Source organism: Falco naumanni, chromosome 2 (genome assembly GCF_017639655.2).
Source record: "Falco naumanni isolate bFalNau1 chromosome 2, bFalNau1.pat, whole genome shotgun sequence".
Lineage (NCBI taxonomy): Eukaryota > Metazoa > Chordata > Aves > Falconiformes > Falconidae > Falco > Falco naumanni.
The window spans coordinates 72,384,333-72,397,478 of record NC_054055.1 but is presented as its reverse complement, the minus strand read 5'-3'; positions in this window follow the sequence as shown (position 1 = coordinate 72,397,478).

The window sequence follows — 13,146 nt, the reverse complement described above, 5'->3', positions numbered from 1 at the left end:
TGATCGAGCAGTCAGAGTTAACATTTGATGCCTTCATCCAAGGATACTCTAGACACTGGTTAGGGCTGAAGTTGGTTGGGCCATCCACAATGCAAGTAGCAATGCAGAACACTTGTGCTTTCAGTCATTTGTCCTTCTGGAGTAAATAACTTTATTCCACAGCAAAATCAGTGCCCAAAGGAGAGGCTGTACAAGACTTCTCTAATGAGGGTCCTCTGCTTTCTGTGGAGCAGGGCTTTGTAATGGTGACTTCAATTTCTCCTTGCTTAGTTAGGGGACCAATGATCTCCATCCTTTATTTTCTTGCTGTTGTAATTGACACACGCACGCACGCATGCACACACATACACACACACCTCCACACCCCCACACCCCCACACGCACACACACCCCCCACCCCCACCACCCAGTAGTCTGGAGAATGGCTACTTGACCACAACTGGTCACCCAAGATTTGAAAAACATGATGTGTCCCTCTCAGTTTCGGTTCACATGTGCTGTCCCTCACCAAAACATCTCTCTGCCTGAGGTGGGGGCAAGGAATCACTTCTCTGCCTTTACTGACTCACATAGCAGCTTAGGTAAATAGCTCATAGCAGATCATTAACTTCTATCTGGAAAGGCGACCACCTTACCTTCCTCACATTGCCCCAGTGCTTGGCACAGAGTGGGGAAACGGCCAGTAAACAGCCTGGCTTTGCCTTGTCTTCAGGCACAAGAGCTTTCCTGTAGATACATTTCCAACAGTCTACCAAAAAATGGATTTCTAGTTATATCACATAATCAGCAGGTAATATACTGCCTCTGAGATGAAGACAGAAGGTGGAGCATGTGCTTGGATGCTCCTAAGCTACCTCAGCTGGGAGGAGGTGCACAGGACCCCTTTGGGGCTTAAGATATTTTATAACCAAAGTACTCGCCAAGATAGTCTCTCCTCTGAGTCCCTCTTTGGAGAAGAGGGAAGAGGGCAGGGTTCAACTGGTATTTGTTGAGACTCTAACTTTATTTAGGTGCTCACACTGTTTTCCTAGGCACCGTACCTAACCTGCAGAGGTAGACATCCTCTCAAAGAACAATTTAAAGCATATTAGTAACTTTCTTCCTCTTACCTTCCCTCTGGACATTCCTTACTACCCTGTTTTCCTCATAGGAAGGTAGGCTTCATACTCAGACACCTGATGGCAGCTATTTATATCTCTGAAGGTCACTTCAGGAACCAACTGATTAAAGATGATCTATCAGTTTCATAAACACACTCCAGTCCCATCTGTATCTATAGTATATCTGTGCCTTCAGTGATAGATGGAAATTCAGTAATTATTTATCTAATAAGTTGTGAGGCCATAAAGGCTAGAATGTATCTTATTGCAGAGGAGACATAAGATTTTATTGAATAAAAGCAATTGCAAGATTTGACTGTGTGCAATATTAAAAATGTAAGGAAGCCATCTGTCTTTTCTTCATGGAGACCAATTTTGTGTGCTATGCAGTCATTAATGATGCATACTGGAAGAGTTTGCTATATTTGTTCGAAGTGAAGCTAGCACTGTGCCTAATGGAACACCAATTAGTGTTCCTAGAAGTCAAAATGCTGTGAAAATAGATAAATGAGTTACCTAGTTACAAAAAAATGTTACCACAGTCATCCATTCTCTGTATAGAGCAACACAAGCAGGAGAATGTGAAAGCAGTATTTTTTTACAAAATCTTCTATATCCTCTGTCTTCATACGCATTTTTTTAGCATAGGTATACATATGTCATTAAAAATATATCCTAAACAAACCAGTAAGTAGCATTCCATTTATTGTTCACTTGACAAAGCTGATGGAACAATGTTTTATTATACATATCTATATAGGCTTACGTACACACACACACAAACTGTGTATGTAGACCTTGTAGAGGTTAAATTCAAACACATGAAAGACTGAGCAATAAACACCCAGTTTAAGCAAAATCTATAACCTGTTTAAAGGGCATTAATGCTCCAAACTCTTACAGTAAAAATAGATGTCATTATACAGCTCAGTGTATACTGCCTCTCATTAACTTCAGCAAAAGCTTACATGGAACTCGTGAAGCTAAAATAACACTACTATCATTGCCAAAAAAAGCACTCATGAGCTGGGAAAAGTAAAATTTTGGTTGTGTAATTTGTATGTAACACCTTTCCTCTACTGTGTATGCATCATGAGAGAGTCTTTACGTATTCAGACACCACTTTTCCAAAATGACACTGGCAACATTTAATATACATGTCATCAAAGACTGATTTGTACCTGCTTCTGTCACTGCTTATCTTTGAAATCATTAAATCTGAAACCAACATTATTTCAATTTTTTTTGTAGTAGCTTTGCATGAAGCCTTTGTAGCTTTTTAAAAAACACAAATAGAAGGGATACCCAAGGCTTCTGTAGGTACCATCCTTTTGACATGGGGTTGGGCAATCCACAGTGCTGTCACTTTTAGTTGTTTTGGCTGGGGCTGGTGGAGGCCACCACAGCAGCAAGGATGCCACATCCCCACCTGCAGAGACCTCCACCAGACCTAGTAAGGCACACGCTCTGTTGTTGCATTTCACAGCTGTATGTTGACAGCTGGAGAAGACTGATGTTCAGGGTTTGGGGACATAATTCTCCATCTCCTTCCATATGTCAGCCCCAAACCTAAAACTATCAACATGTTTTTACCTTGAGCCTGCTCTATATATCACTGACCTCTTCCCCTCTACCTCCTCTTCCCCATCCCTACAGCAGCCACAGCCCATGCAGCAGCCACATTGCTGAATTGATCTCCGTTTCTGTGAGCTCCCCATCCCTCTTCCCACCTCCTCACCCTAAGACACTCTGACTCCTGCTTTGGGCTGTCAGCCTGCTCTTCCCCAGACCCTTTCCCAACTCTGGGGGTTACAACTAGGGTTCAGACCCCAACTGCCTCATAAGTCTTAATAACCCTGACTCAATATCCTTTGAGTTTATATATGCACCCGGAGGGCTCCAAGGCTTGTGCTTTCTGAAAGAGAAAGGGTAAAAAAACAGGGTATATCAACTTTTCTCAGAAAAACTCACAAATAATGTGATAAACTCATGAGTTGGCAGTGTTGAACACCATACATTTCTGAAAGCCTCTGAAAGTCACTAATACTCCGTCAAATACTGCATGTTATGCTGCAGTAGAACAGACCATACTGAAGTGTGAGCTGGCAAATACACTCCCCCTCCACCAGAGGAAATAACTCACTTTGCAGACAGGACAGCAGGACCTTCCCCCACACCTCACTCACCCCTTTGCCTGAATTTTGGAGACCATCTAACCAGCCATCTGAGATAAAGAAAAAGAAAGGATATGGTATGAGAAGAGAAGAGCTACAGTAACTCTAGAGGATTAAGTATGATGTGAGGAAGGGCTTACATTTGATTTCTTTTTTTCTGGTGGTGTTTGCAAAGCCTCAGAGGAGTCTGTTGTGCCTCCAGCAGCTATTTGCCCCAGTAATGCAGTGCTGGGATCTCGTTCCTTTGAAGCACATGAAGTCTTTATAAAACAGAGCTATAACTGCTTATTCTGTTGCTTGTTTCTCCATTACTTTCTGAAGAAGAAATTAGGTTCCAGTTTAATTTATGATTGGGGTAAATAAAGAAAAAAATAGGAGGACAACAATAAGAAATGGTGTCACAGCATTTCAGAAAGAGCTGTGGACTGAACAAAAAGGTTTTTTAAATTCCCTTCTTTTCTTTAAAAATATGTTCTGGTGCCCTGCTGATGTATACCTGTTGAAGTACTGCTCTATCATTGTTGGTAGTTGAGAAAGGCTCAAAGGAAAACAGGAATTTGAAGTAGGAGAAGGCAAAGAAGTGCATAAATAAGGCTGACACCAGCAGGGGCTCAGAGTAGGGCTGAGCAGTAGAATCATGATTCTTGGTGCTAACCGATGAGCCAGGAAGAACTAGCAGCCTGGGAAAGGGTTTAGCTTCCTATGCTTGCCTCAAAAACTTGGAAACATGCAAGAAACTCTCTTTCAGACATAAGGAGAGACAGATTTTGAATTTCAGGACAGACAGAGTATGTGTTCAGGACTAATCTAGTTACAATCGACCTCCATGGATAAGACAAGAGTCCTGAGGCTGAACAGAGAGAGGCAGCAAAGGAGATGGTATCTGCTCGGGTTTTTAACCTCTTCTTTAAACTGTATACTCCCTTAGATTGTTCCAGAAAAAACATAATCTTCTCCTTAACCAGGAGAAATAAACCTTGACTGGCATGTATCCATTTCCAATGATTTTGCCTAGAGGCTGTCTCTTGGGAATGGTGCAACACTGACTTTTATGCTTACCTGAGCTCACCAATGTGGCTGTGTCATGCTGTCCAGTGCTATGACTTATTTGAGAGTACCCAGCTATGCTGCACCTCTTATTACACAAAATATCAGAGTAAGAATGGTTTGGAGGTCATGTTAAATCTCATCAAATATGCTGTGGGCTGCCATCTCCTGCTAGGACTGATTGGCCCAAGGAGGAGTCATTCCATGGTAGTGTGGTAAAGGCTAGACTGTTTGGAGAACTTGAGTTTGGAGAACCTGAGGGGAATACACAGAGGAGCAGCATGGGCTCCTGAGTGCGTCTCTGTAGCTGGGATGTGCAATGGCTGGGAATTATTTTTGTCTTTTTCTCAAATATTTGCCTTCTGTTCAAACATGATAGATCTTTAGATCTTCCTTTTTTTTTTTTTTTTTTTTTTTTTTGAGTCAATGTTCTCTTTCCTGCTTTTTTTTTCCTGCTCTTTTCTCATGTCATTGAGACCATGGTACCAATTTCAGCTTCAAGTCACAAGACACATAGTCTTCAACTTCTGTCATTTTGATGTATGGCTTTTCAGGGAGATTAAATTTAAGATTTTCTAAGGACTTTGAAGAAATTGTACAGATTCAGCAGAAACCTAATGAAACTCCATATTGCAGCCTCCCTGCTGGTAATTTACGGACATTGGAAGAGTTTGTTTCAAGACTTTCCTCTTCCATGCTACACCATTCAGTGTGCTTCTACTTTAACCCAAAATGCTTTCTATTAATATGAAATACAGCTAATCTTTTACAGCATGTGATATACCTCATTTGGTGATACCTTATCAGCATTACTGTAGAGGATGGGTTTCCACTGAATGCCCAGAAATAGACAATCAACCTACAGTATCAGACTCAGTCCCCAGCAGAAAACACGTGGCAATCCTGGGACCCAGACCAATATAATGTGGTCTCATCTGAAATCTGATTAATAAGCTTGATGTCCCTATGAGCTGGAGGCTTCCACTTAACAATGACTGGGGGAGGCAGCTAGAAGTGAAGGGAAGCACAGTCTGACCCTGAAGGGTACTATTAAGTATTTTGTTTTGCTTCCATGAACATCAGAGTAACAGAATGAAACGTTTTAATTAACCTAGCTTTTGGCTTTGCAATCTTCGTCCAAGCTTTTTCTCTCTTTTAGAAGCAAGCTTGCTCTATATCCATACTATTCCACCAGATGTCTCTCCCCTGGCCTTTCCCAGGCTAAAGTAACTTTAGAAAAGGTAGAAAAATCTACCTTGGCAGACAATTTGCACTACTAAAAATAATCTCCCCTATGCACTGAGCAGACGGGGCAGAGACTATTCAGAATGTGTACATATTGATCCTATCATTCACATGCCAGAAGTAATTGCTCCCTCTGAGCGTGTTTATAGAACTATACTAACTCCTGTTTTCCTTTCAGCATGTCAGGAATGAGCAAAAACTTTTATAAATCTGCGTGGTTTCTGGAGCACGTAGAGAGCCACAGAACTTTCTGTGGCAGGTCTGGCAGAAGCCAGCTGCCTGGGACAGACTCTTCTGATGGCCAGTGCTACCACAAAGCTTCACAAAGAGCTGGAGGGGCAGCAGTGACCCTGTCAATGTGCCTCTCTGAGGTCTCACGGGACCACTGACATGCTAACCATAGCAGCTTGCTCTGCAGAGCTTGTTTGAAGCAAGTTTTTGCCGCCCTGTGTTTTTTTTCTTCAGGGATCTGTAATCCTAACCTCTCTTACCTCAGTTATGCTCCAGGTTCAACCATGGTTTCCTGTGATGTTTAGAAATAGTTGGAAATCTGGAAATAGATTTCTTTTTTTCAAAATTTGTGGAGACTTTACAATTAATTGGACTTTATTCTCATCCTGGTTGACTTCTGTGAAAGTCCCCTGGTCTCTCCATTCCCCACATCGGACTGAAACAGTTTTCTAACATTTCTTATTGCAGTTGGCAAGATCAGTCCATGACCTATTTCAATTCACTAGCAGCGTTATAATACACAAAGGGCCAGCTGCTCTCAGAAGTGCAATGTGAAGTGTTGTTTCTCAGCTTTTTTACCTCTACAACTTCTTCCATTCCTTTCTCACTGAATCCACAAGCTTGAACCCCCCAAGCCTGTTACTGGCAGAAATGTGGAACAATTAAGCCTCAAAGCCCAGCTCACTCTGACTATGTATGCAGAGCTAGATGAAAGCCCAGTGCCATAGCCAAATGGAAGATTTATTAGTACCCTTACTGAAAACGTATCTTGAAGACAGCCAGCCTGAGAAGGTCAAAACAGGGTTAGGGAACAAGCTAATAGTTAAATAAAAAGCTTCAGAAAATATTAATTTGACTCCCTCCTCCCTGTATGCATGTTTGCATGGTCATATACCTGTGACCAAAAGAATCAGGTGTTGTTTTGGCATTAAGATAAGAAGTTTTCCTACCCTTACTCTTCTCTTCCTTTGGAAAAAACACCTAGTTCTCTTGGGTATTTCAAGACTCTTATCCCCTTTCCCGCAAAATGCCTAAACTCACCGTAACAAAACCTTTTGTGAACCAGCGAAAAACATATCCCTTGGTGTGTTTGTTCTAACTCACTGAATCAACATTTCTCAATAGGGAACACAGGGCATAGTACCTGGCATGTTGATGTGACAGGTGGCAATTAGGCAACACTAGGATAACTGCTGAAAACGTGGCCCACAACCATGTGACCACTGAGGATACGTACTCTTTAATCGGTAATGACAAAGCAGGAGTACCTTGAACACTTCATATCTTCATAAATATCTCCTGCCTGCCAGAAATATTTATATGCCATGATCTAACTTCAAGTAAGCTCCTGTGAGAGTTTTTGCTGCAGCTTGTAAGGTAGGATTGAGTGTAAAGAATTTACTCGCTAAATGCTTGTAATGGTTTTTGAAATAAAAAACATTAATTGTTGAATTCATAGCTGCCATGGCTTCCTGGGGGCACTGACAAGTGGGGAACCACAAGAGGCAAGGAGATGACAGATGACACTTAGGTTTGGTTGCAGCCAGTGCACTTTCTGCCATTGTTTTTAACATGTTGTCTGTAGGAAAGCCAAGGAGCCAGGAAGGCACAAAATAAATATCAAGAGGCAGCAAGAGAGTGAGGTTTAGGGGCAGATAACCCAAGCAATTACCTCTGGCCAGGTCTGTTGGGGAACTAATTAACCTCAAACAATTCTAGTCACTGAGTGTGGGAGGAAGAAGGGGTTTGCACTTTATGCTTGAAGCTCTGTAAGCATAGCATAAAGGTAAGTGAAGGGTTACTAAGAAGTATTAACTGAGAAATTAGATGAGAGAGGCTTAGAGGGGTTTCCACCATTGCTGTTTCCAGACCCAAAGTGATTCTGGCACTTGTCCAAAAAGAAAGACCTGATGACCCCAAGCCCAGCAGACTTTCCTCTTACCAAAAAGATCAGTGATAAATAATTAATTCCTCAAGAAATGCAGCCTTGGTGTTATGAGTTAGTATCAAAATACCTGTTAAGCATCTTGTAGTAAGGTTTTGCTAAATTTTTTTATGAAGAATTATATCAAATTATTTATTGCCAGCCATTCAGGAATAGTAGAAGGGCAAAATAATCTCATGCTTCTATGTCTTACCTTAAATTACCTTTCTCTGTTTTCCTGTTTAGACAATTGCGGCATGCTAATGGTGTGATAAGGATGAATGTGGGTCTGTTCACAGAAGCCAGGGACAGACACATGGAGAAAAGGAGGAAAAATGCAGAAAGAGGCTGAAGTAGTTCAGGTAAACATGTCATCTCTGAAGATGCTCAGATATCCCACAGTTTCAGTCACGGTGTCACTACAAGCCAGAACAGCCCCTCGTAGGGCAAGGACGTTCATGTGAAATACATGGTCAGGAGACAAACCGGCGAGTGTATGTGTGCCAAGTACATAACTGCACTTGGAAGCTGCTTAGTAAGGAGTTAAAGCAGTGGGGCAGTGTATGCATTTTATGCAAAGGATACAGGGTTGGGAGACCTGGAAGCCTAGCAGCTGCCCACTTAGGTTGTAACAGTAATGTGGTGCTGTCTCGCTGCTCACTACATTGCCCAAACAGAGCAAAAGTGAGTGACAGTTCTGGCGTTGTGTTTGTGCTAGGGGAGCTTAGGCAGGCACTGAAGGACAGGACAAAGTTTTGGCCTAGAAAACCACTGAATTGGAGTGCAGAATGAGACCTACACACAGCAACATGTGATGTCCTGAGAAGGAGATAATATGGGGAATGGAAATGGTTTGCTCACCAACATCAAGAAAGACACAGCGTAAATATAGAAGGATTAGGAGCCATCATGGCTCATACTGAAGTCCAGCAAGTCCAGAATGTTTACTCCACAGGTAGTCAAGAGCAGAAGAACAACACATGCAAATGAGTATCTCCCCAGAAAAGTTTCCCAGCTCCAGCAGCCTGAGACGTGGGGGCATCCTGAGGAAGATGTGCTCCATGTATGTGTTACAGACTTTAAGGACTTTTCTCTCATTAATTTTTCCAGCTGCTTCTGGGCTCAAACTCATTTATCATAGAATCATAAAATAGCTTGAGTTCGAAGGGACCTTTAAAGGTCATCTAGTCCAACCCCCTTGCAATGAGCAGGGACACCTTCAACTAGATCAGGTTGATCAAATCCCTGTCCAGTCTGACCTTGAATGTTTCCAGGGATGGGGCATCTACCACCTCTCTGGGCAATCTGTGCCAGTGTTGCACCACCCTCATTGTAAATAATTTCTTCCTGATATCTAGTCTGAATCTACCTTCTTTTTTTTTTTAAAAAAAAAAAATCATTACCCTTTGTTCTATTGCAACAGACCCTGCTAAAACATCTGAAATCATCTTTTTTATAAGCCCCTTTCAAGTACTGAAAGGCCACAATCAGGTCTCCCCAGAGCCTCCTCTTCAGGCTGAACAACACCAACTCTTTCAGTCTTTCCTCATAGGAGAGGTGCTCCAGCCCTCTGATCATCTTTGTGGTCTTCCTCTGGACCTGCACCAAGATGTCCATGTCTTTCCTGTGCTGAGAACTCCAGAGCTGGATGCAGCACTGCAGGTGGGGTCTCACCGGAGCAGAGTAGAGGGACAGAATCACCTCCATCAATGTGTTGGACACATTTCTTTTGGTGCAGCCCAGGATGCGGTTGGCTTTCTGGGCTGTGAGTGCACATTGCCAGCTCATGTCCAGATTTTCATCCACCAGTATACTCAAGTTGTTCTCTGCAGGGCTACTCTGAATCTCTTCATCCCCCCAGGCTGTATTGATACTGAGGGTTGCCCTGACCCAGGTGCAGGACTTTGCACTTGTATTGAGTGTTAAGTCTTCCCAGTAGTATTTTTTTTCCAGGATGGTCATGCTTAACCTGCTTGCAGCACAAGACAGAGCTAACTGATACAATGGCGTACTGTACTGCCTTTGTGACTATGTCAGGCCATGTAAAAACTGTTATCACATTTGAAGAGGTTGAACTTCGAGATCAGAACATCCTGAAACACTGCACATTCAGATTTATTTTTAACTTGTGCAAATTGGTAGTATGATAAATGTGGGAGTACATGAAAGAGCTGAGGTAAGCAGAGGTATTTTCTGTATCTGTCTCCCAAAGAAAGCCTTGTATACCTCTTTGTACATGATTAATTGTTGTTGCCTGAACTCTCATAGAAGACCTATAGCTGAAGAACTGTGAGGTTATTATATATCCATTTAATGCTACTTCAAAGCCTACACTTCCATTTAAAGTACCACACAACTTATCTGAAGGTCCACAAGTCTAGATTTCCTGTGGCTTTACTTACTCACTGGTGAGTATAAATTTGAAACTTTAACAAAAATGTGTTTGAGCTTTTTGGGAGAACAAAGAAACAAGGTAAATAAAGCATGGTATTTATGGCTTTACAGAGCACAGAAAGAGTCACTTTATTTTATGGTGCAAATGGGAACTTGTTCTGCCTCAGTTGTGCTGAGGACCAGATCGCTAATTTGTGAATCAAATGTGTCTTTGTTACACTGAGGAGCGCTGTCTTCCCAGGCCAGCACAATGCACCCCATTGTCACATTATTTGCTGCTACAAAAGTAACTGCAAGTACTTTTAACAAGCCTCCTGGCCACAGGATAATGTGTAATATTTATGGTCACAACACAAGCCTGGTAGTTTTCTGATGCCTGCTCCCCTCTGGTCTCACTGGTCAGATCAACTCAGCTTGTAAGTCTCAGGGACCTACTTGTGTTATTGTTGATACATAGCTGACAGAGCTGATTCCAGGCATTTCCCCTTTCCTGCTGCCCTTTCTCAGTCTGTTATCAGGAACTAGAATCTCGGTTTTCCTGACTTTGCAATGATCTGCTCCAAGGTTTTCTCAGACAGAAAGCAGTTATCTTAAACCTGACAGCCAGGCACAGAGGTGCTGTGGAAGCAGGCACCGTGGAAATATACCCAAGCCAGCATGGAGCCTCTCCTTTGCTGATAACTCTGCTCCCACACAACACCAGAACAGGACCCTTCCTATGCACAGTGTGAAGACCCCACACATGGATCCCCCCGCTAAGAAAATCGGTTACTGGGTTATGAAATGTGCTTTTAGTTAGTTTTCATCATGTGACGGCATTTCAAGTCAACTACAAGACGGCAGGAATTTACTTACTAATTTACATACAGGTATTCATCTTTTCCATGTCTGTTACCCAGGAGGAAAACTGGAACACTGTGTTGATAGAACAGCCCCGGGTATGTCTCTGTTTCTCAATAAAATTTGTCAATTTTTACATGTCCCTTCTGGTTTGATGGGGAGAAGAAAAGAAGGGGATCCTTCCAGCTGGTTGTGACTGCTTTATTTTTAATTGCCATGGATTTAAGAGTGAAATGAGTGCTATAATATGCTATATTGATTGTTTAGATTGTAGGCTTGAACTAAATACGTAAAAGGAACTGCCTGTGTGAGGAAGGGACACAAATTTAATAACTGGTTTTCTGAGAAAGCTTATGCTGTTCCATACTCTACACCGATCTGGTCCTGCAAGGGATATTTCTGGAATTCAATGCCACTTGAAATGGTAACTTATTTCATAAATCAGTCTTCTAGGTTTTGTTTGGGGGTTTGTGGGGTGTTTTGTTTGGAGTTTGTGGGGTGTTTTGTTTGGGGTTTGTTTGGGGTTTGTTTTGTTTTGTTTTGTTTTGTTTTGTTTTGCTTTGCTTTGCTTTGCTTTGCTTTGCTTTGCTTTGCTTTGCTTTGCTTTGCTTTGCTTTGCTTTGCTTTGTTTTGTTTTGTTTTGTTTTGTTTTGTTTTGTTTTGTTTTGTTTTGTTTTGTTTTGTTTTGTTTTGTTTTGTTTTGTTTTGTTTTGTTTTGTTTTGTTTTGTTTTGTTTTGTTTTGTTTTGTTTTGTTTTGTTTTGTTTTGTTTTGTTTTGTTTTGTTTTGTTTTGTTTTGTTTTGTTTTGTTTTGTTTTTAAAGCAGGCTCTCTTCCAGAAAGCATACAATCCTCAAATGCCCAAGACAGGGAACACTTAGAGTGGGACCTTCTGTGACTAACCTTCTAAAGAACCCTGGATTCCTGCTATAATGCAGCTCAAATCTCATTCTGCCAGGCCTGGAGGCTCCTGATGTTTATGCTTAGGAAAGCTAGTTCAAGTCATCGGTGGAGATCTTTATGTAAGGTTGTGCTTATAACTGACACATTTTCCTTCAGAAGTGAAAGGCTGGAGAAAGTTTTTGTCATTTTGAGGACAGCTCAAAGTTACCTGAAACCTGCAGTTCCAATGAAGATGCAGCATTACATTTATATGACAGTAAGTGGTAAATTTCTTTATAATCATACTTGATTAATTTTGCTGTTCTTACTTAATGATATAATTAAATACAGTATCTGATGCTGTTGAGATAACTTGTTTTGCCCATGGATGAAGTAGTTTTGTGATCTGCACACAGGACAACTTTCAAAATATGTTTACTAACCAGCTTTTCTGGGTTGTGGCTTGAAGATATACACGCTTTACAATAAACTGAGGGTAATTTAAAGAGAATGCAAAAGCAGATGTAATCACCCTCTTCTTCTGGGAAATTAAGAATAGACGTTTTATCTTCTTTTAAAATATTTCAGGTAGAATCCAATCGTACCACGTAATAATAAACTGCATACTCGGTGTTGGTTGGCTTAAAAGAATAGCATTTGTTAAAATGACATGATTTTATTAGGAAAAATATTTTTGGATGAGTTGCTGATTTGTTCAGATATTGTGTAAGAATGTACATGTCCTGAAGGTCAGACTGCATTATATATGTTCTAAATAGGCTGAATCCACCCTGACAATAATACAATTCACCGAATTAAGTTTGAGAGTTCACTGAATTAAACTTGCAGATACTGCTAGATTCTAAATTTAAATTAGGAAAAGTTACTACAGAAACACAAAACAAACTTTTTGGGATTAAAGCCACTTGTGAAACAGTCTAAGAGGGCCAGCTAAAAGTCACTGTAATAAATAGAATGTGTAATCCTTACAAAATCCAAATTGTCCTTATTATCCCTAAATAATTAACATATGAGATTTTCATTCCCATAGGCTCTTTCCTAAGAATTGTGAGCTCTCACTTTCAGATCAGTGAAGCTGACTGCATTCAGTGAAATACCATCACACTCATACTTGGGATAAATTCTGCTCAGGTAATGAACAAAATGTATTAGGCTGCTGCTGTACTGATTCCCCAGAGAACGCTCACAGCTAAACCAGTGTCTAATTCACCACTCTAAACTTGCAGCAGCTTGTAGCTTTTACTAGTTAGAAAAAAAGGCACAATTAAATTGATATTTTTAACTTTAATT